This window comes from Emys orbicularis, chromosome 8, assembly GCF_028017835.1.
Source record: "Emys orbicularis isolate rEmyOrb1 chromosome 8, rEmyOrb1.hap1, whole genome shotgun sequence".
In the NCBI taxonomy this organism is placed as follows: Eukaryota; Metazoa; Chordata; order Testudines; family Emydidae; genus Emys; species Emys orbicularis.
The window spans coordinates 6,399,821-6,424,781 of NC_088690.1; positions in this window are offsets into that span (position 1 = coordinate 6,399,821).

A 24,961-nucleotide genomic window follows, 5' to 3' on the forward strand; every position below is an offset into this window, starting at 1 on the left:
GGGGGTTAGCTTGTCAAATGCCCCAAATACAGCCATGCCCTGTAGAATGCAGCTGAAAGATTGTGGATTGGTCAAGAGGTCTTTAAATATCTTTGTCAGGCTGTGAGCTGTAAACTGAGCAAACCCTAATATGCAATATTCACAGCTACCCATCTGCGACCTTTGTCACTCACCTTCCCTAGCCTATGCCTAGAGGAAAGCCAGTTCAACAACTTGCTGTTGGCTTTATGTTTCTCCTCTCTAGTTCTATAACGAGCAGGATGTTGTCCAACTCCCGCTCTGGTTTGGATGTGGCTGTTATTGCAGGGATGTTGGTGTTGCCCGAATGTCCCAGGATATGAAAGAATCTCTTACCCTAAGAAAAGAAAGAGCAGATGGGGTCACTGCTCCAGATAGCCCCGAAGTGTCCATGAGAAGGACTATGCCCATAAAGGCATCACAGACAGTGAAGGGGGATCCATGCGGGCATAGAATGAATCCTAATACCTTAGGGGCACTGACTGTTACAGTGGGACTGCCCCTTTAAGTAGCTGTGAACCTCTTCAGCCATTCTCCCTGCTGGGGTGAATGCATGGGAGACAGGACAGCTCCTGGTTGGATGTAGGAGAGCATTATGACCAAGGTTCTCTCTCTCTCTGCCTGGCTGTGGGGCCTTGTGAATAGGAATACGTTTGTCCGTTTTTTCTATTGTAAAGGCTCTTGCCTCTGCAGAATCATGCTTGGATCTAAATCAAACCCATTACAGGTTAGGCACATAGGCTTCAAACTGGGGAAATGAGAGCTGCATAGGCTTTCTGCTGAAATGGGCCTGGATTTAGTATGAACCCGTTTTTACAAGGCAAGGAGCCTCAGCTTGTCCTGCACCGAACTAAGGAGCAGAATGTTCCTAGATAAAGCAAGGCCATTTGCTCCTTTCCCACAACAAACGAAAGGGGTCTTTGTTCAAAACCCTTTTCTGCACTGAACAGTGTTCTGGGGCCAAGTGGATAAAGAGAAGAGGTGCTTTGGGGGCAGTCGGCAGAGGCTTTTGGAAGAAGTCGGAGAGAAAATTCCTAGAAGACAACAGACCAATAGAACGGGAGGTTCAATGTAACAGAGCTAAATCCAGCCACTAAACTAGGCAGTATGTAGCTGACAAAGCAGACTCAGGGTGAAGGCCCAGGCTGAAAGTTCAATGCTCCTCTCAGACCTTGTTCAGCAAAGCCAAGGACTGACAGCTCCACAGTAAGAGGCAGAATATAATAACATACGTAAGAGCGGCCATACTGGGTCAGACCAAAGGTCCATCTAGCTCAATATCCTGTCTGCCAACAGTGGCCAATGCCAGGTGCCCCAGAGGGAATGAACAGAACAGGGAATCATCACGTGATCCATCCCCTGTCGCCCATTCCCAGCTTCTAGCAAGCAGAATCACCCCCTGCATCAGAGAAAGGCATCTCTACACCTTCAGAGGTTTATTTAGGCCATTGGCTACAGCTGAATCCAGGGACCAAAACCAGATGGGGAAAACTGTGTGTCTAGTGCCTGGGACTAACCTGTGGGGAAAGCATCGAGTCAAGACAGATTTAAGAAGTGGAGAATCAATTCCTGCTCTGTGACTCCAGCTAAGTATCTCACACCTGGACAGAGACTAAAATATTATTCCACACTCCTTAAGTATTAGAAGCCTCGTTGGAGGAATAGATAAGAAATCTCACCATGCTATCCCGCTAAAAATCCTTTCATTTACTCAAATTCTAAAGCTATAATCTGAAAGCCCCCTGCAGGAGATGAGCTGCATTTCATGATTTAATCCTGATATTGAAAATAATGACTTCCAGAATAACTGAAGTTTTAACATCCTGCTTAAGCAATGCTCTAAGAACCTTTGGCCTAAACTGAGCCTGTGATTTCTGTAACCGACAGTGGATGCTGCTAATGGAATAAAGTGGGAAATGCTTCAGAACTTGCATCTTGCTTGGGTTTGCAGGTTAATGTGTAAACTACAGAAGTGCTTTGTCTTGTGACAGCACCTGCTTTGCCTCTAATAGGAGACAATCAACGGTGAATTTAATTTTTTCATGGGCAAGGTCCGAGTCTTCTGTCTTGAACTAATTCATTTGGGGGGAAGATTTTCAAAGGCATATGAGACACTTAGGCCTCTTTTTGAAAAATCAATGGGAAATCTCTCCCTGTCCCCAAATCAGACTCTTGGTAAAACTTTTCAAATGTTCTCTTTGTTTAAATTGGGTCCTAAGTCACGAATAGAGCCCCGACCATGAACATGTGATGCGTCTTTACCCTTCATGACGCTGAACTGAAAGAAATAGAGACATCATGAGTCCAGCAGTTTTCGGACACTAGGTACAAAGGTCACTCAACTCCTGTGCAATATTTCCCTGCTCCACTAACTAAGCGTCTAGTATTTTATAAAGCATCATGAGGGTCATTTTATAAACATACACTTGTGCCCTAGAGAAGGGGTATTCAAAAAACGAATGGGCAGGCAGAGATGGAGTTCGAAGTGTCCAAGAGGAGACTGGAGGGGGACAGCTAATTGAATGCAGTGGGGCTCTTTAAGTAGAGATCTGCTTAAGATGTGAATTTTGGATCCAGGCTGGCTTCCAAATCTGAACTTCTCCAGAAAGATGGGTGGAGGGGTGTTCATGTTTGATTCTTCACTTTAGCCCACCAGACATACTTAGAGAAAAGCCATAGCTATGAAATCCAGAGCCAGGTCTGGATCCAGATCAGAATCAGGACTGGGCTTCCGTCTGATGTCCTGGTTCAAGCTGAGGGGTCTGGAGCAGGAGAGCTCCTTGGGATAAGGAGGAAGGATGGCCTAGTGGATAAGGCACTCAGGATACCAAGGCTTAATTCCTGGCACTGCCTCTCACATCCTGTGTGACTTTGGGCAACTGACTTCAGCTGCCCTGTGCCTCAGTTTCCCCTCTGTAAAAGGGGAATGATACTTCCCTCCCTCAGAGGAGTGCTAGAGATTGTGAGGTGCTCAAGTATGACAGTGTTGAGGGTTATATAAGCACCCAGACAGGGAAGGCCATTCCAGGCACAAAGTGCAGCATGAATACACACAAAGACCAGTCTAGTTAAAACAATACAACTTGTGTGCAGTCAAGTTCCGAGAGCCGAATTCTGCCTTGATCTATATTTCTCTCAAGCCTCCCTCAAATGAAGGGCATAAACGGATGTGGAATTTGGCACCTTTACAACAATCTACTAGAAGAACAACCATACAGTCTGTGATGTGTAACCAGAGATATTAGTGATTGTTCTGAAAACGAAAGCAAAATTCACCCTTGCTGTCTCTGTGTATGGCAATGGTGCGACCGCTCCTGGGATCCTGTATCCAGTTCTGGTGCCCACAATTTAAGGAGGATGGTGGTAAATTGGAGAGGGGTCAGTGAAGAGGCATGAGAATGATTAAAGGATTAGAAAACCTGCCTTACGGTGATGGAGTCAATGAACTTAGCTTAACAAAGAGAAGGTTAAGAGGTAACGTGATTACAGGCTACAAATACCTACATGGGGAATAAATATTTAACAATGGGCTCTTCAATCTAGCAGAAAAGGGTATAAAATGAGTCAATGGCTGGAAGTTGAAGCTAGACAATTCAGGCTGAAAATAAGGCCTAATTAGATTGAACAGTGAGGGTAATTAACCATTGGAACAATTTACCAAGGGTCGTGGTGGATTCTCCATCACGGACAATTTATAACTCAAGATTGGATATTTTTCTAAGAGATCTGCTCTAGGAATTAATTGGGCAAAGTTCTATGGCCTCTGTAATGCAGGAGGTCAGACTAGCTGATCACAATGGTCCCTTCTGGCCTTGGTATCTGAATCTCTACTTAAAACAGCCCAGGGTTTGAAACTCTCTCTGTTCATCAGGCCCTGTTGGTGACTGTAAGCGTTGAAAATGCACAAGGACACAGCCACTCATTAGCGTAGATGAGTATCTAGTCGGACCTCCTGCACAGGCCATAGGACTTCCCTGTGTTAATCCTGCTTCAGGTTCAGAGCTGGGCTTGAAATAGAAAAATATCCGCTCTTGATTTAAACATTTCCAGTGCTGGAGGATCCATCGCAACCCTTGGTAAGTTGCTTCAGTTATTATTATTTATTGGTATTCCTGTAGCACCTAGAGCAAAAAAGACAGTCTCTCCCCAATGCGCTTACAATGTAAGTAGGAAATAAGAGACAACAAATGGATACAGACAGAGGAGGGGAAACAAGGTAAAAATGAGACGATATTGGTCAGCATGACAGGCAGCTGTCTTAGCACACCAGTGACCTGACAGTTGTCAAGTTTTTTGTAGGCATCGCAGCAAAGGTGAGTTTTAGGGAGGGATTTGAAGAAGTAGGAGGAGTTAGTTTTGCAGATGTTTATGGGGAGCTCCTCCCAAGTGCGAGGAGCAGCACGCGAGAAAGCACAAAGGGAAGGAAGGGTTTGGAAATGTAACAAGCGGGGCGATTGGAGATGGGAGATTACCTCTTGTCACTGAATCAGAGATGAAAGGAAGGGTGAGGGTAAGCCCCGAACGGCCTTGGAAATGAAGACAAGTAGCTTATGTCTGATGTGGTAGAAGGCCAGTGGAGGGATGCAGAGGAGTTACACAATCAAACCTAGGGAAATGATGTTTGCAGATAGCCAATGGTTAATCGCCTTCATTTTGAAAATGTACATCTTATTTCAGGGCTGAATTTCTCTGGTTTCAACATCCAGCCATTGGTTGTTAGATGTTTGTCTGCTGGGTTCAATTTCTGTTCTCCATGTAGGTCCTTCTAGACTGCTTGAGTCATTCCTTAATCTTCCTCTTTGCTAAGTAGATAGAGCGACTTGAGTCTTTCATCATAAGGCCTGGTTTCCAATCAGTCTTGCGGCTTTTCTCTGAATCATCTCCAGTTTTTCCAACATCCTTCTTGAAGCGTGGACACCAGAATTCAACACAGTCTTGCAGTCGCGGTCACGCCAGCACTAAATACAGAGGTAGGAGAACCTCTCGACGCCTACTTGAAATGCCCCTGTTTATGCATCCCAGGATCACATTAGCCCTTTTGGCCGCAGTGTCACACTAGAGGCAGCTCATGTTCACAGCTGATGATCCACTATGGCCCTCAGGTCTTTTTCAGAGTCAGCGTGTCCAGGATAAAGCCCCTGGCTTATCAGTAAGGCCTAGGTGTATGTCTTACATTTGGTTCTTATTGGTTTGATTTGTTATATTGTTTGATCTGCTAATAAAATTACAACATGAGTCAGAATAGTCATTATAAAAAGCCACATTGGAATCACTTCAACCAGCTATTGCCTGCCACCATCTCTGGGGTGGAGCACATCGGTGGTTTAACAGCACACAGCAGCAATGAAACTACACAACCGTCTGCCTAAAGATGTGAAAGAATATGTATCTCATCACAACGTGCAGAGGACATTTTCAATAGGCAGATGAGATTTGCCAAACTGGAACTGATCGAAGACACTCAGATTAATCCCCGACTCCTGAGAAAAAATGCCATAAAAGAACAAATTGGTCGGAATCTGTTTGTCTCAGCAAATTAGTGAGTCCAGGGTCCCTGACATTATTGCTGGGGCACTGGTTCAGCTCTGACTCAGAGAGGAGGAGGAAAAGTACCCAGTCCACCACCAGGATTGTAACTGGAGGTTTAAAATAGGTTTAAATACATTTGCCTTCCCTGAAAATATTCCAGATTTGTGTTGCTATATAAAATGTAACACTAGGTGGCAGCAGAGAGATTCAGATATACTGAAAAAGAGTCCTCTTGTCAGTGAATTCATATAGCAATATTGGGCTAATATCGCATAGTTCTATAATTATTCATTTGAATTTTTAAATCAATTCATTTTGGCCTTCTTCATACCCTGTGCTTGCTTATGTTGTTGGAGTCTTTGTGTGACTGCATTTCAACAGCGTAAATCCTCATGCAAATCAAAATGTCAACTCAGCTATCCCAATGTTCACGGAGCATGCGTTTAAACCTCACTCTTTCTCTCTGAACAGTCATATGAAAAACCCCATTAAAGAGTTACCCCATGTCCAGTTGAGGGAGAGAAACAATGCATATGGTTTATGCGCCGATCTGGGACTACGGTAGATCACAGCTCAAATACAAGCAATAAAAGTGTCGTGGGGAAATGTGGTATCATTTTGAACAGCGAATCAATCTGAGACATTTGTGATCTGTTTGTGGCGATGAAGAGCAACATTCGTTCCTGTGTGATGAGCCAGCACAATGCCTTATTTAACTTATTTCTTATTTGCATTTCAGTTGACCCTACGAGCCCTGGGCATGGATCAGAACCCCATTGTGCTAGGTACTGTACAAACACAGAACTAAAACACAGGCCCTGCCCCAGAGATCTTACAATCTAAGTATAAGACAAGAGAACAGATGGAGGAGGACAGACGGGGGAGCAAAAGGAAACAATGAGACAATATTTATTAGCTTGGTAAGTGGTGATCTCAGTAGACACTTAAGGCCCATTTAAGCCCTCTGCACAGAGGTAAAGTTCGCCCTCTGGGAAGAGAACGAGAGGTGAAATTCATGGGATAAATTATTTATTACACATCATTCACTCGGCTCAACTATTGAGTCACCTCCCCTAGGGTGATCAGAGCTGATTGACCAAATGTTGAATTGCCACGAAAACCTTTGGATCCTCTTGGATTGTTTTCGAAAGCCAATTTGCTGGGTGAATTCAGTTACGCAGGAGCAGTGAGCCCTGGAGACTGACGCCCTCGGCTCAGCCACAGGACAGGTCAGGGGGAGGGGTAAAGCTTCCTCAGCTCGGACTCAGAAAATAAACCCTCCACAGGCTTGTCCTCACCACAAAGTTACCACGAAGCTCTGGTATTCCCATCATCTTGACCTTTGCCCAGACACAAAACCCCAGGCGAGGTGGCCGGGACGACCAGTGGTACAAGGCACACCTCAGTTGAACTCACCTCATCAGCTGCTGACATAACTTCTCCTTAGTGTGGACACAGGCTAGTGCCATGACCAGCAGTTGAAGGCTGCCAGTGTCTTCCCACAATTCCCCCAGGGCCTCCTCCCCAGGTTTGGTCTTGCTATCTACACCTCTTCCCTGCTTCCAGACCAGAAATCACCTACCATTGGCCTATTTTACCTGCCACACCCCCACATTCAGATGTAGCCTTCACTCCCATCACTTGATGGCATGCCCTTTAGGGGATTGGTCCTGCTTTGAGCAGGGGGTTGGACTAGATGACCTCCTGAGGTCCCTTCCAACCCTGAGATTCTATGATTCTATGATCAAAGAAGACCACTAACTTACTACTCAGATGCCAACTGGCAGCCTTGGGGTTTGTTACTCCCAATGTGTGCCAGCTCATTCAGTCTGGAGGTGAGAGGTGCTGTATCCCTCGCCAATTCCCTGACCAGCTCTCACGATGTCTGGTGTTTTTCCTGGAAGCCCCAACTCCTGGAGTCAGGCGCTTAACTGAGAACCTCAGCTAAGCTTCTAGGCTTCATGGTTGTGGAGAAAGGCTTGAAAACACAACCCCGAAAGAGTCAGACAGCAGAAGGCGCATAAAGGGAGCCCCCCACAGAGTAGTTTTGAAAAAAATCTCATGGATTTTAAGGCTCTCGTGATTTTAGAACTTGTGGAGTTGGGGTACTGGCCGTGATCCTGAGCCCATTGAAGTCAATAGCAAAATTCCCATCTACCGGGCACTCTAGCAAGGGTCTCAATGTGCTTTGCAGTGACTGATTCATTAAACCTTAGAGCATCCCAAGGAGAGATTGGTACTGGAAGTATAATACCCATTGCACGTCAGGGAAACTGAGGCACAGAACGGTTAATGATTTGACAAGGGCACACAGCTCGTGCTTCAGAGGGAGAGCTGGGAAGGAAACCCAAAAGACAATATTTCCAGTCCTTTGGTCTACTACTTAGCACTTACACAGCACTTGACATGTTCAAATCGCTGCTAGGCCATTGTCACCTTCACTACACTCTGGTGTAGATAGGTAGAGTATTATTTGTTATCTTCATTGTACACGTGAGGGAAACTGAGGCACGTAGCTGGGCAATAATATATGGAGATATACCTATCTCATAGAACTGGAAGGGACCTTGAAAGGTCATCGGGTCCAGCCCCCTGCCTTCACTAGCAGGACCAAGTACTGATTTTGCCCCAGATTCCTAAGTGGCCCCCCTCAAGGATTGAACTCATAACCCTGGGTTTAGTAGGCCAATGCTCAAGCCACTGAGCTATCCCTCCCCCAAATAAGAATGACTTGCTCAATACCACACTGTGCTAAGCTGGGGCTTTACTAGTCAGGAGTGCCTGATTCTCAGCCCACTGCTCCTTCCACTAGGTCACAAAGCCAATACATTGTTCTTATTCCAAGTATAAAGTTCTAACTGCAAAACGACGTCTGAGTCCCTTTCCTTCTATCTATTCAGAGTGTCTTGGCCATTTCTGAGCTATCTATGCCTTAGTATTTCAGCGGCACACATGCAATGTATGCCTTTTTTAATTATTTTTTTGGTAGCGGATGGGGGGGGCAGAATCTGCCTTTTAAGAGTCAAGTGTGGATTCTGATCTCTCTGACCCCAGCGTCAATCTGGAGTAGCTCCCCTAAAGTCCGGGAGGTTACGCTGGATCTTAGAGATTAGAATCTGGCCCTTTTTCTCCGTCTGCAGCCTGCAAAGCAAAGGAAGGTATTTTCATGAGACTTTTGCAGTTTATTACCTATTCGTCCCCTTTGGTGTGAGACTCTTTTCTGTCTCCTCTGCCCCTTTGCACCATCCGAGAGTCCGCCTCACAGTGAGTCAGCTGTGCTGATAACATGGAAACGGTTTTCCTGATGGACTGCAAGACTCCAGTTCAGTGGGCTACCCGCAGACCTCCCTCTCATCTTGGTTTCTTTTCATTTTACCCAACTCTCACAGCAGGGTGGATGGAATTAGATAAGGAGGGGTAGATTTTCAAAGGGCTAAATGATGAGAGGCAGGGGCAGCCAAACCAGTTACTGGAGGCCTTTGAAAATATATTACTGGGTAGCTGCTTTGAAAATATTCTACCCCAAGGCGTCTGCTCTGCTGTCCCCTATGGGACATGCAGCAGGGACTGTTGGGTAATTGGCATGAAGCACATTTTCTTCACGCGGTAAATGGCAGAGCTGGTTGGATCCTGCAGAAACAGCATTTTGCCAACATTCGGCTCTTTGATTTAACCATTTCGCTGCTTGTTCTGCTTTGCTCGTGGGGGACGTTCACACCCACGGGTTTGTGATCACATGACTGTTTGAGAGAAAGGCTGGTCTTCACATTAACATCTACCTTCCCCCCAAACCAAGGGTGTTCATTCATGATCAATGGAATTCACCCTCCTGCAATCCTTGTTCCCGGGGATAAGGCGTTCCAGTCACCCAGTCAGGGTGCAGAAATAATACCACATGACATAGATGACCAATCACACATTGCGAACAGCAAACGATCAAAGTTGTCAGCTTGAGAGCAGTTTACTGGCTTGGTCCAAATGGTTTTGCGGATAGTCACGAAGAAGAAACATTCACCCAGGTCAGGCTCAGTTTGTGATTGATTCACGAGCCGGTTGAGATGCATGTTTCACCTCCAGGTAGAGGAATTGACAGTTGCAATTCTCTGGCCTGTGTTCTGCAGAAGATTAGAGCAGATGTCCTAATGGTCCCTTCTGGCCTTTAACTTTCTATATCTGGATCTGAGTTCCTCAGCGATCATCTCACTCCATCTCTGATTCCTACAAAAGGCATAAAACACACCTCTAAGATGACTCGCTGTCACAGCTTTCGACCTCATAGCGAGGGGCTAACTTCCAACGGCACAGTGATGGCCTGGGATGATTTTAATGGCAAGAATCAGGAAGAGTCTCCAATCTATATCCTCACCTAGAAGCACCATCTGGGACTACAGTGCCCCAACATCACCCTGGGTTTTTCTTTGAGGCTGCCCAGCCAAATACAGACCCAGCCTGAGCTGGCGAGTGTGTTTATATCTCACAGTGACTCAGTGGCATATCGTGATAATTTGCAGGGTTTATTCAGAAAGGACCCAGGCTGAGGGATCTCTGGAGACGGGACAGACACCTTCCTTAACAGGCAGGTTAAAGAAATTGACAGCGATCCTTTGTGCGGAAAGGAAGCGAAGTATGCTGCCCTGCTTGGGAACGGGGCATCTAGACTCCAGTCAATGGTTAGCAGAGAGGAGGTTACCACTCTTTCTGAGCACGGGTAACTTAAACAGAGGCCTGCCGTCACTTGCAGAGATTGCCAGCTGTGTCCAGCTGGAACAAGGGAAGAATAATGGGCCAGATCCTCAGCTGAAAATCTGGCTCCATAAAAGGACTCTGTGGTTTGGGTTGATCTGGGTACCTACAGATATGGGGAAATTCTTGCTGTGAAAGGCCCCTCTGCCATCATTTATTTAGGGTTGTTTTCCCTTCACCCAGCCATCAGCTTCCAACCCAGCCAGCCCCTTCAATAGTCAGGAGCAACAGGTTGGTTTAAAATGTGAAAACTAAGGCCTGGTCCACACTACCCCCCCACTTCGGACTAAGGTACGCAAATTCAGCTACGTTAATAACGTAGCTGAATTCGAAGTACCTTAGTCCGAACTTACCGCGGGTCCAGACGCTGCAGGCAGGCTCCCCCGTCGATGCCGCGTACTCCTCTCGCTGAGCTGGAGTACCGGCGTCGACGGCGAGCACTTCCGGGATCGATCCGGGATCGATTTATCGCGTCTAGACAAGACGTGATAAATCGATCCCAGAAGATCGATCGCTTACATCCGGACCAGGAAGTAAGTATAGACGTACCCTAAGATTAAACGAGAGAAGTAAGAACTTCCTTGTGGTTCTTTCAACGTGGGGGCTGGGTGTGCAGGGAGGGCATTGCTGTCTAGGGTGTAGAACAGGGGACTAGGAGCTCCTGAGTTCTGTTCTTGACTCACCGTGTGAACGCGGGTTCTTTCTGGTGTGTCCATATTATCTAGAGAACAGCCAGCACTTCACTACCTCGCAGCCATGCTATGGGGCTGAGTGGATGCCTGGTTGTGAAGCGCTTGGAGATCCTCGGATGAAACGCGCTGTGCGCCAGGATCACCGGGTTAATTTTCATTGTTGATTGTTCCTTTCAATGCGGCCATTGCATCTCTCTGTCGATCTCCCCCAGCGTTTGGATTAAAGGCGTTATATTTAGAAATAACAGGCGATAAGGAAAGCCGGTCAGAGAACATTTTGTTGCACAACAATTTCCATTTGCGATCAACGTCTTGAAAGTTTCCAGCCCGCTCTGGTGAGCAGTGCCAGGAGTTTTCATTACTGCGGAAGAGGCATGAGGTGAATACCGTTTTAAAAGCCAATTTACAGCCTTTTCCTGCAGCCAACGTGGACCAAACTTGCCTTGACTTGTAGATTTGCCTGCAGCAAGACCAGTGCTTCTTGCGCGACATCGAAAAATGCTAACGTCTGGTTCATCGATGGGCTCAATGGAGGGGCAACTGGATGACAGTCTCTGGCCTGGGCCATACAGGAGGTCTGATCAGATGACCCAATGGTCCCCTCTTCTAGCCTTAAAACTGTGAGCGTCTGGATGCCTGCGTGCTCACAGGACATTAAACAGCTCTTCATCTCTTTCTGAAACCAACGTTCAACGGCTTCTAGAGGAGAAGAAAACCAGGGTGAGAAGCGGTCAGCAGGGCGAGATAAAGATCTAATCGCTCAAGTGTTCACCCCAAATGACTCCCTTGAATACGATGACATTTCTCTACTTTCCTGGCACTCTCTCTGCATTGCCATGACGACGACGACTGCACAATCAAATGGCAATTTATTAATGGGGTTGGGAGGGGGCTCATGGTGCCATAAATCCAGTTAAAAACACAGATTGAGCCAGCTCCGTTGGCATTAATGAGGTGGCAGCGCGGCACTTAGGGAAACCGGGCTGTGTGTTTAGTACCGAATATTCCCCTCTCTTTTTTTTATTGTTTTTGAACGGCAAACAATGGAGCTAAAAGGTTAGGTATCAGCCCGATAATCGCCAAAGACGTGTCATTATTACATGCCGCACATTTATTATCTCCTGCTCCAGCCGTGTCACTGGCGGCTGGAGGAGGGCAGATAACTGGCTCCTCCATGCAGATGGTTTATTATCAGCATGCTCCAGGAGGAGGTTTAAGACAGTTAGTGATGCTGTTTGCCAGTTAAAGATTAGAGACCTCAGAGAATAATTAACAATCCCAAAACGCAGTTTTCTGCAGGATTCTTATGGTTTCTCTCCCCTCCCCCCCCCCCCCCGCCCCTTTTAATCTATTCATTCTAGCAGGTGTAATAAAGTGATAAGGAGAGGCTCAGGGGATGTTTGTTTGACTGCTGTGGGTATACAAACCAACAATGGATGGGGTTTTACTGCTGGCTTTTCATTGGTTTGAACCGGGACCAAAAACTTTTCGAGCCACTTTGCCACACACACTCCCGCGCTGGCCAGCGCTTGCCCCAGATACCATCCGGCCACGGAGGACATGCCCACCGCCAGGGCATGGGGAGTGTATACCTCTTCCAAACAAGCTGCAGAGCTCACCTCAGGTTGCTCCAGCCATCTGCCAGAATAGCAGCCGCGCATGGAACCCAGGGGCAGTTTGTGGGTTAAAAAACACGTGGCTCCATTTCTGTTCTCTCCCGCCCGCGGTTCGGATCCTGTGATTTTTTCCCCCCGTGGGGAATTCTTGCATGCACATTGTTATTACAAACCAAAATGTCGCCCTTCTTTATGTGCATTTGACTCCCAAACAGCCTCTTGAGATACAAACCTCATTTCCACCCAGGCCTCAAGGCACAGCAGTTGTATGATCATCCCCCAAGCAACTTCCACACAGTGCAAAGAATATAATGCAGGATACTCCACTCTAGCAGCAGTTAAAAACTAAACAGCAGTGAAAACCCTGCTTCATTTTTACAATGACAGGACTACGGAACCAAAAGTTGCTTACAGAGATCATTGATCTATTTCTTGCAATGATCATTGGAATACAAGGAAATGTTCTGGTCTGATTCTGTAATCTTTGAAAAGCCACGTTCCAAATTTCTTTGGGAGCCAGTTCCTCAGCTGGTATGAACTGGGGTTGTTTCACTGAAGGCCGCAGAGCTGCACCAATTTACATTGGTTGCTAATGCCAGGGCCGGCTCTAGGTTTTTTGTCGCCCCAAGCAAAAAAATTTTTGGCCGCCCCTCCCCCCCTTTTGGGGGGGGGGGGGTGTCTTTTACACGTTTTCACTTTTCAATGTTTTTTTGTTTTGTTTTGACCAGCTAGACTGTAGCAGCTCATTCAGAGTTGTTATGGTCTTTCATGTCAATGAGGATTTAGGGATTCTCAAGCCCACAAATATCCCAGCTGCAGAGCAATGTGAACTACATTTGCCTGCTAAAAATCCTTACACTGTTCTCCCTGCGGGGGGAAAAAAAAGATGCACATATGCAAGAAGCTCCATTGCTAAAATGCAACCACAGTGAGAACAGAAATCAAACAGCACCAAACCACTGGGTCACCCAATGGACTAATCAATGAACCATTTCTACTGGAGTGGGGGGGGGGGTCAGGGAAGGGGGAAATTTGGGGCCAAAGTCTAGTAGTTTCTCAATCAAAACTCTCAGTAACTTTAGGCTGGGGTCCTGAGCACCTAGACACCCCCGCCCCAGCCTGGTAGTTTGAGGAGCAGGTGCCAGCCCGTCCCCTGCTTTTCAAAGCCACTCTCCCCACCAAGGGGGGGGGCGCTTAAAACTGCTGCCGGGAGCGGGTCCCAAGTTTGTTTATTTCCCAATTGCCCCCGCCCCGCCTGCAGCGAGGCCCAGGCCAGCGCCAGGTGCCGGGGCCACATCTGTGGGCGTCCTGTCCCCTGCGGACTCCACCGGGCGCAGCCGGAGCCACCCCATCCGCGCTGCCCTGAAGTCCCAGGAAAGTTTCCCAGCGCCGCCCGCGAGCGGGACTTTCCCGAAGTCAGGGCGTGGCAGATCAACCCGCGCCCCCCAGGGGCTGGCGCGCCGGGATGCTGGGGCCTGCTCCACGCCCGCCAGGGGGCTGCCCGCTGGTGACCCCTCCCCGGGGCCGCGCTGGGGGCGGACCTGCGCAAACTGACCTGGCCAAGCAGGAGCAGCGCCCCCACCTCTGGGGGCGGCTCAGCGCATCCTCCCACCACGGTGCTGGGCTCCCGCGTCTCCTGGAGCCGGCTGGTAGCTCCAGGGAGGGCACTTCAACGCCTTCCCTCTGGCAGGATGCAGGGAGCTGGGCTGGGAGGAGGGCTCCGCGCCGCTCCAGTCTGCTGGGAGGGAAGGATGCAGGCTGCCCTGCCGAGTTTGCTGCAGGGCGCTCCCCTCCTCCGGGCCGCCGCCCCCTACAGGGAGGCCTGAGCGGCACACCAAAAAGAAAAAGGAAAAAAAAGGGCGGCCGGAATGCCGCCCCTTGGAATCTGCCGCCCCAAGCACCAGCTTGCTCCGCTGGTGCCTGGAGCCGGCCCTGGCTAATGCATAAGAGGCAATGGGGCATCACCAGTTTATACCAGCCAAGTACCCAGCCCTTAATACCAAGCAACATTTAAGCTCTTTGGGGCGAGAACCATTTTTCTGGTCTGTTTGTGCAGCGCCTTGCACAGTGAGGTCCTGATCAGTGACTGGGGTTCCTACCAGGGCCGGCTCCAGCATTTCTGCCGCCCCAAGCAAAAAAAAAAAAAAAAAAAAAAGCCGCGATCGGCGGCGGCAGTTCAGCGGCAGGTCCTTCGCTCCTAGAGGGAGTGAGGGACCTGCCGCCCCCAAATTGCCGCAGGTGCCGCCCCTCTCCCTTGGCCGCCCCAAGCACCTGCTTGTTAAGCTAGTGCCTGGAGCTGGCCCTGGTTCCTACCCGCAGGGTAAGACAAATAATAATAAAACCAGTGTCACTCCTTTGACTTCACTGGGGTCTCGCCTTATGTACGCTGCTGTCAGAATCAATCCCCATTGGGAGCTTTGCCACAGACACCACAAGGAGTTGGCCCTTAATGGCAGTCTCAAGAGGAAAGCAGACTCTTTGTGACTGTGGCTGTGATGTGAATATTGCCAACTTCCATATAACCCAAAGGCAAACAGATTGCCGTGTCCATGGGCAGCATGCCAGGCCATCCTTTCATCCAAAAAGGGCAGGCTGGAGGTAGGACCGTGCAAAGGGACGTGAGTGGAAAGGCAGGAATGGTGCGTGACGTTGTTAGATGTTACTGAGTGGTGACCAATTTCACATTTCAAATTGGAGCAGCCTGGTGGCTGCTCAAGTTTATACCCTCCACTTACGGGAGTTCTCCCCCGTCAGCCAGCCAGAGACGAAGGGCAGTGGAGATTTGTGTGAGACACGTCCCTTTTAAATCAGCCTCGTGGAACATCCACTTCAGGTCATGCCACCAGGCAGTGTGTGTGTAACTGCACTTACGCTGCTCAAGGGGACAAATAGCTCACATTCAAACAGGGATAAGGCTTCACACCCACTGCACCGATCCTGCCTCTGCTCTGATGCCCCAAAATCACAGCCGTCTGGCATTGGTGGCCTCCTGCAAGGACTAAAACTGCTGATTTATGCAAACACGCCTGCCTTTCATAGAATCATAGAATCTCAGGGTTGGAAGGGACCTCAGGAGGTCATCTAGTCCAACCCCCTGCTCAAAGCAGGACCAATCCCCAACTAAATCATCCCAGCCAGGGCTTCGTCAAGCCGGGCCTTAAAAACCTTTCCTGTTACCTCGTCCTCTATCCCATCCCACTTGTCCGCCCATTGTGTCGTGTCATCATTGTAGACTGTGATCAATCTGCCTTTGTCCGGACAGTGCCTAGCACACTGGGGTCCTGACTGGGTTCCCTTGGTTGTTGTTATTGTTTTACACAGGTATAGCTGCTGAAGCATGCACGCGTTTACTACATGCCTGTCTACAGATGCTTTCGCCCACACAGTACAGGTGATGGTCAAATAGCCATTAGCCATGAAGTACAGTAATCAGAACGGTTAGGGATAGAAAAGTTGGGCTAGGTTACCTAGCGGATTTACCCCCACCCCCGAGCCCTCACTTAGCCAGTGTAGAATTGTACCTTCCAATACATTCTCCAGTGTCCTGACAGCATTGAAATGACCTTCCCGCTGCAGATAGCAATGCTGTGGTTTTCACATAAGCCCACCGCAACCCTCCGCATTGCAGGAGGAAGAGATGTGCTAGCACTCGGCCGTGTTTCACCCCAGAAGTGGCTGCATTTCAGTGGCACGTGGCTGTGGTTCCAGTACACGTCTTCTGCAGAGCAACTTTCGCATCCTTCGGATGACGGGGGCCAGCCAGCTGTAGGACATCACGATCGTTCGGCTAATTTGAATAAAAATGGTGACCGCAGTTAGAGCAGGAGGTGGGATGCCAGGTCCACAGGGGTTCTCTTGAAGGATCTGTCCTTGCCAAGTCACTCCTAACCTCTCTTCATTTTTGTTTTCCCATCTGTAAGGTGGCAATTCCAGCTGACATCCAAGGCCTGGGGGGGGGCGTGCTGAGTTTCTAGTTGTTTAACCTTTACAGAGTGCTTTGGGATCCTCCCACAAGTCTCACTATAAACTGTACAGACCATTAGTACTGGAGTTGTGACTGTCTGGTCAGGTGTACAGCACCTGTACTGTGACAGCCACTTGGTCTGTAACTTCAAGCCACCAGGACACTGGCTTGATTCTCTACCAGTTCTGTGCCTTGTCATTCATTGCGGTCACAGCTGTTCCAGTTAAATCTCTTACCTGTAGGGGGCAGCACTGACACTGCTTAAGGGACCTGTATGTCAGGGAGTAGTAGGCACAAATATACCACAGCAGTTTGTTGTTTGCAATGTAGCCGCGCTGGTCTGATAGTACAGGGACAAGGTGGGTGAGGTAATCGCTTTGATTGGACCAAGTTCTGTTGGTTACAGAGACAAGCTTTCGGGCTTGCACAGAGCTCTTCTGCAGACTGCAGTTTAGTGACTTTCTCCCCCCTCGCCTGTGGTCCTTAAATAAGTATATTTGAATTTTAAAATGAGTGCTTGGGAAAGGGTCTCCGAAGCCTCTCTCTTTTCATTACCGCCCTGGTTAAGAGGCCCTTCTCCCACCGTCCTCCATGCTCATCCCACGGTGAAGATTTCATGGGCCCATGGATCAAATTGTACCCTGGCTGAAACAGTTCTGATTCCTTTGCCCCTTCCATTTTGGTTCCCTGACGCTCCCAAAGCACAGCGCCGGTGAAGATATTAAGAATCTGCTAACCCCCCGCCCCCCATGCTATGTCAGTGTTACCCCGTTGAGTTCACGCTGGGATAGAACTGGAGTGATGCAATGCTGAATTGGGTCCTAAAAGTGTGATATCTGGACCTCAGCTCTTCTTCAGCATCATGGGACCAGGCATTTACTTTTCATCTCAGTAGGGAATTATGTGACCGGATGAGGGTTAAAGATGTGCCCTGATACTGTGGTGACAGGCACCTTACAAGCATGGGCAGTAATAATGACAAATAACAACACACTCCCCTAATATCTTTATCCAAAGGACGATCAGGAATGACAAGATGTCAACTAGTTCTGTTAACCTCCCCTTCCTGTGTGTGTTAGACCCAGACTGGGAGCAGAAAGGTGGACGTCACATACAAGTGCCGTGCTGGTTGGGCCAACGTGGCTGGGACTGGTGGCACCTGTGGGCCGCACCTCCTTGTTACAGAGGAGGGTGAGAGAGTGGGCTACTTTGCAGAACCTGTGTGGGCCACAGAAGCCCACCCTCGGCTCACACACAAGGATGCCCAGGCTTGTCTGGAGCAGAAGTAGAACACATCCGCTTCTGATCCGTTGCCAGATGTTACTCTCAACTTACCCGCACGGGCTTGTTCCTGTCCAAGCCCGTGCGGTTACAGCGAGCATGGGCTGTGGCTCGTGGTTTGTTTCCGTGTAATTGATGTGGCCTTTGCTAACTCAGCCAAGTAAGTAAGTATAGAACCAGAGGGCTGGAGATAATGCGTTAAAGGCTCAGCTCTGCTGGGGGAAGCAGGGCGTGGTAGCAGCAGAAGCGCTAGGAGGGAGCCAGCTAGAATTCCTCCTGGCTGCGGCCGGGCCTCTGACACCCTCTAACTGTGTGCGACGTGGGCATTAGGCCAGCTGCAGGGACACAGACTGACCCCATTGGGGACGTGCTGGCATGGAGCAATGGCTCTCAGCTTCCTGGCCACATTCTAGCTGACCCCATTGCAAGGGCAGGAGGACGCTTCCTCGCAGCCTCCCTTGGATCCCACCACTAGACCAGCTAGTGTTCTCCTCTGCCAGCACAGGATTGCTCCTTGCAGTATAGTACATGGGATCAGAGATGGCAGGGAAAGAAAAGATCTACCAGGTGAAACACCTTAGGTCAGTTTATCTTGCACCTGCCCCCTTTAATTCCATCAAGCCATTGCAGAGAACACTGTATGGTCACTCTCCATGGGGCGACCTCCCCTCAGCCTGTATGGTCACTCCACCATGGCCAGCCTTAGCCTACAGCATAAGGAGAAACCAGCTCCCGCTTTGCATAGCCCGATTGTAATGATGCTGCCAACTCACTGCCTCAGGATGGACATGGGGACGTTCACGGAGCCTGCTTATCACCCACTGTCAGAGCGAGGGGTCCCCTCAGTGTTATCAGGATCTCTGAGCTGTGGGCCACAGTTCACTGGGTGCTCAGCTTCGGATGGCATCAGTGCCTGGGCGCAGTGAGAAGTGGCCTTCCCAATCACGCTCGTCCTATCCAGTGTTGTCAGCACGGCTTGACGGCCTTATCAGCCAGAGATCAGATATCCTAATTATGCCAATACAGCCGAGAACCCGTTCCCTATCAGCCACTGCAGCAAGGTAAACAAGAAATATAACAATGAACCCGTAACACGCATTAGCTGTGTCAGCTAATACCTCACTTTTCTCCCTTCAGGGCTTAAAATCTAATTAAGATTTTCCAACAATAGATTCCCTTTGTTCTTTGTAGGATTGTGCTAAGAAATGTCCGTGAGCCATCTGATCAGTTGCTAATGTGGATGGGTGACTTCCTGTCTCTATCTGTATCACCGTAGCGCCTCGAGATCAGGGCTCACCGCCCACGACTGTGCTGGGTGCTGTACAGACATACAGTCAGAGACAGTCTCCGTACAGAATAACTTTACAGTCTCAATAGACAAAGAGAAAATGGACACAGAGAAGTGAAGTGACTTGCCCAGGGTCAGACAGCAATTCAGTGGCAGAGCCAGGATTGACGCCTCAGCCTCCTGCTGTCCTATCTGGTGCCTTATCCATATGGCCACACTGCCTCCAAAGCAAGCAGCTAGAAAGCAACTTCACTGGTTTTAAGTCAGGCCATTTTCGCAGTGCCACTGCAACAAGTGACTGAGGCAGGCAAAGTTTCACGAAGGAGCGTGGGGAGAGATGAGGAACATCGAGGAAGATTCCCTGTGTTCTCCTGGCGAAATGTGCTGATGCTTACTATCCTACAGAACAGATCTGAGAGCAATTTCACACACAGGCTGCACCAGGGTCACTCTCCTTTTGTGTGTGGTGGGCTCTCATTCCAAATGACACCAGTTTCTGCTTCATTCTGAATCAAACCCATATACTAACACTGGAGCAATCACTGTTCCACGCTCCCGTAACAGCCCAGCATTTGAAGAGCTCTGCAGAAGCTCGAAAGCTGGTCTCTTTTCACCAACAGAAGTGGGTCCAATAAAAGCTATGATTCACCCCCAATTTGCCTCTCTAATATCCTAGGACAGGGGTCGGCAACCTTTCAGACATGGGGTGCCGAGTCTTCATTTAGTCACTCTGATTTGGTTTCGCGTGCCAGTCATACATTTTAACGTTTTTAGGTCTCTTTCTATAAGTCTGTAATATAGAACTAAACGATTGTTGTATGTAAAGTAAATAAGGTTTTTAAAATGTTTAAAAAGCTTCATTTAAAATTAAATTAAAATGCAGAGTCCCCCGGACTGGTGGCCAGAACCCGGGCAGTGTGAGTGCCACAGAAAATCAGCTCGCGTGCCGCCTTCGGCACACATGCCATAGGTTGCCTACCCCTGTCCTAGGGCTACCACACTGCAAACAGCATGCGACAGATGCTCGGCTCCTGTGTGCGAAGATGAACCAGTGTTATGGTTACTCATTACAGACATGGTGTTTATAAGTTATTTTGCAACCAAGAAGCAAAAGGAAGAGGACCCCACCTTCCCCACAACCCCTCCACCCCGCCGCCCATTAACGTGAGCTAAAATGCTTACGCAGTGTAAATGCTAAATGACTAATCCGAGGTACAGTCCATTGAGCAAGGAGTTGCCAATGAACTCGGGGATCTGGTTTCTGAAGTCCACCTAGCATTCAGTGCTTAAGCTGCAATCTATGAGCGTCCATAGGCTAGGAATGCTTGGGGGAGCAGTGCAGACTAGAGGTTAGAGCCAGGGACTGGGAATCAGGAGTCTGGGATTCTATTTCTGTTCCTACCACAAACCCATTATGTGACTTTAGGCATGTCACTTAGTTTTTGTGCCTCACTCTTGTCACCTGTAAAGTGGGGAGAATACTGACCTGCCTCACTGCAGTACTGGGCGCCTTAAATCTGAAACAGAGAAATTGACAAACTGGGTCAGCCCAGGGTCCATCTAGCTCAGTAGATTGTCTCTGACAGCAGCCAGTTCCAGCTGCATCCAAAGAAAGTGCAAGACACCCTGCAATAGAAAGCTATGGGATACAAAACTGCCCCCTGGGAAAGTTGCTTCCTGGTGCCCGATAATCAGAAGCTGGCTTAGGTCCTGAGGCAGTAGGGGTTAACTTTTCCAAAACTCTTGGGTTTTTTAAAAATCTTTTCTTTGTTATACTATTACATGCTTTCAGACCTTCGGTGTGGTGTATTGAAAATGGTATTGAAATTGCGAGCTGTCACTTTAAATGCACGGGGGGTGGGGGGGCTTCTTGCTCCTGCTTGCAGGCTAGGGGACTCTCTAGAGAAGCTTGCAATCCAGACTTCACAACCGTGAGACTTGAGTAAGGTGGGGCAAGTTGTGCCTCTCTGTTTTGGGGAGTAGCCTGTTTTCTCTCTCTCTGTTTTGGGGAGTAGCCTGTTTTCTCTCTCTCTGTTTTAGGGTTATTGTGTGTTCTGGCTCTGATTTCTAAGAAATAAATCCTGTTATGCTGCAACCTTTCAGCAAGAGTATTTTTATGTTGTTGACTTCTCTCTTTGTATACCATGAACATAGCATTCAGATAAAGGGCACTTTATATATTGAAGTATTATCAGAAGTAGTACTGTCGTCTTGACACTCGCTAGGCCATGTTTTAATATTTTATTTGGGCTCCTGGATTTCCTGGCCACCACCTACTGAAGACATCAACAGCATCACCTGGGTGAAAACATTTCCTAATTCCAGTAACATTTGGTTCTGGTTTCGATGTAAGGAGACACTATACAGGGAGAGAAAGCAGGAGGAGATTTCAAGTTTCCTACTGTCATAGGCCATAGAGATAACACACACTAAAGGTTTCTCTTTCTGTATTGCTCTTGCTCCTTCACCTATCTTGGCATCAGAGGTGCTGTCAGTGTGGGGAAGAGCCTGTTACCTCTCCACTGCTAGGCTATGCACTTCCTCTAGAATCAGTGAATAACAAAAAAATATTTGGTATCTCTATAGCTCTGTTTATCCCCTTACAAACATTCAGTGGAGTCACTCTGGATTAATAATGGTGTAAATGAGACTAGTGCTTGTCCCTTAGTAATTCACTCTGTCAACACCCCCCTAACGTAGGTCTGATCCATGTTTTACAGATAGGCAAACGGAAGCGCGGAGAGAAAGTGACTGGCCCAAGTCAGCATCAGAGCCATGAGTAGAACCCCAGTGTACTGCCAGCCTAGTCCTTCGCTCTCGCCAGAAAACACTGCTGTTTAGAAAAGGAGGTGGGCTCTAGAAACACGCTTTGTTCCGTTTCTGACTCAGACTCCAGGTCGATCGAATCTGCTGCTCGCCGAACAAAAACTTCAAATCGCTCTTGAAATACGGTGTGGGGTCATGTCGCTGCTTTTGTTCTGCTGAGAGCTGCTCGAATGCTGTGGGAAGTGGGCCCCAACCCCAATTTCAAGTATCAGGGGGTAGCCGTGTTAGTCTGTATCTACAAAAACAACAAGGAGTCTGGTGGCACCTTAAAGACTAACAGATTTATTTGGGCATAAGCTTTCGTGGGTAAAAACCTCGAAGAGGTGAGGTTTTTACCCACGAAAGGTTAAACCCCAATTTCAGCATCACAGAGCCCTAGACTGCAGAGCAATTTGGATCTGGCTCTGAACAGCACAGATCTAGCCCCTCTTCACTTAAATAGACACAGGCAAAAGGGAACAGAATTGTATACACCCATCCAGCTTCCCCCCGCCCCCCATAGCTACATGTGCATTAGTGCTCCTATGCTTGTAATTTGATCCAATACAAATGTTTCAAAGCTCGCTTGGCAAATCTGTGCACCCAGTGGAGCACCCATAAAGTTCTTGCAGGGAAGCCCTGCCTTTTCACACATGCATATACAGCCCCTAGCGCAATGAGGCCGTGATCTTGACTGAAGCCCTTGGGAACATTTAAGTGATTCAGCAACAACCGAGGGAGTATTGGTGAGGAAGTCAGTTTCATTTGCAAGCACTCTGAAGGTTTTCTCCTCTTAAATCAGAGCAAGGGACATCACGATTGGTCTGAGGCGTGAAAGAAATATTTTGAGGCTGGCAGGAGAGACCGTGGAAGCAGAGGCAAAGAGCCTGTGCAGTTTAAAAAGCTTCTCCAAGCCTAAGCTCAGTGCATTATGGGAGAGGATTTCATGAAGCTAGAGCGGAATGACCATCAACTAGGTGAGGCTAACCTGGCTATAGCCAGCTATTGTCTCTTCTCTTATAGTTAGATTATCAGTTTGAGGTAGGGACTCTCCTTGTTCTGTTTGTACAGCACTAGCAGCACAATGGGGTCCTGGCTAGGTACCACTATCACTAAACAATCGGCTACTCCAAACCAAACCTCCTTTCCCTCCCATCCCCAACCCCAACCCCAGAACTAGTCAAACCCAGAGCCACCCAAAATCCCCTCTTATAGTCCTTCCTTAATGGCCTAATTCCCTGCAGCTGAGTCCACCTGAATTGAAAGCAGGCACCTGGGTGAGCCATTCTGCTCCAGCAGAGAGAGGTAACCACCTCTCTACCAGGCAGCGGGTGGAGGCTATAAAGGTTTTGCCACTAAAGGATTTTAAGGGCTGATGGCCCAGCCCTGCAAACACTTGCATCCCTAAGAGGGGATACTCCTGGGCTAGGTGTTTGTGTGCGCAGGCTCTTCGGGGGGAGCGGCTGGCACAGTTGTATTAGCCAAGCATGCTTGGCAGAGGGTGTTCGGAGCCTCTTATCTGCAGCTAATCTCCCCAGAGAGTATCGCAGCTTCAGCAAAATCACCCACGTCTCTCACGTAGGAATGAGAGGCGTTCTGGTTAATTAACAGCCCAGGGGGAAGGAGCCATTCTAACCTGCAGCTAGCAAGGGAAGTGTCATTGTCAGGGACCTGATCCAACTCCCACTGGAATCTATGGGAGTCTTTCCGGTCACCCGGAGGGGAGCTGGATCCAGCCTTAGGAATATTCACGTTAGCAACAAGGGAACCAGTTTGGTGTGGTTCAGGGGATACGGCACTGGACCGGGGCTGAGGAGACCCCATGGCTCTGCTACTGGCTGGCCTTGAACAAGCCATCTGTGCCTCAGTTTCCCCATCTGTAAAATTAGGGTAATGCTATTTAACTCTTTTGTAATGCACTTTAAGATCTATAGCTTTTTCATCTAAGTATTATCGCTCAATAAAAACCCATCTCCCTTCCCCACCTCAGAACCTTCTCTCCGCCAGGTTTCCAGCCAAACAGGCCCTGACGTCTCTTGAGTTTTAAAAAGTTTTGTTACCTTACTTTATTATTCTCTTTCCCTCATCTCTGCACAAGCAATTTCTGGCCCATTCTAGAGTGCAGAGAGCTGCGACAATCAGAACAGAAATAACAGTGAGGTCCGTTGTCCTTAAATGCCGGAAAACCCACTGAACTGATGATATGCATGAATATATTATTTCAATATTTTCCCTGTGGAGGGTGGGTCAGGCTGATGTCAACGCTAGGTGCTGTCCACAACATAGCAAGGTGCAGTCCCTACCCCACAGAGCTTACAGTCTGAATAGACAAGACAGACAAACAGTGGGAGAAAGAATTGAGTGTTATCCCTATTTTATAGATGGGGAACGGAGGCCCAGATTCTCAAAGGTATGTTGAGGGGTTGCAAGCCGGAAGAAGGATATGATAACCGTTTTCAAGTACATAAAAGGTTGTTACTAGGAGGAGGGAGAAAAAATGTCCTCCTTAACCTCTGAGGCTAGGACAAGAAGCAATGGGCTTCAATTGCAGCAAGGGCGGTTTAGGTTGGACATTAGGAAAAACTTCCTAACTGTCAGAGGAGTTAAGCACTGGAATAAATTGCCTAGGGAGGTTGTGGACTCTCCATCATTGGAGATTTTTAAGAGCAGGTTAGACAAACACCTGTCAGGGATGGTCTAGGTAATACTTACTCCTGCCATGAGTGCAGTGGACTGGACTAGATGACCTCTCGAGATCCCATCCAGTCCTATGGTTTTATGATTTAGGTGCCTAACTCCCACTGGAAGACCTTTGAGGATCTGGGCCTAGTGACTTGACCAAGGTTCCACAAGGATTCTGGGGCAGAGCCAGGAATTGCACCTTGATTTCCTGTGTCTCAATCCAGCACCTTAGCCACAGAAACCATCCTGCTCTCTCTCTTCCATAAATGCTCTGCCTTAGATAGATCCCAATCCTATATTCCTCGCTCACTCAAAACTCCTGCTGAGGCTGGGCTGGGCCTGT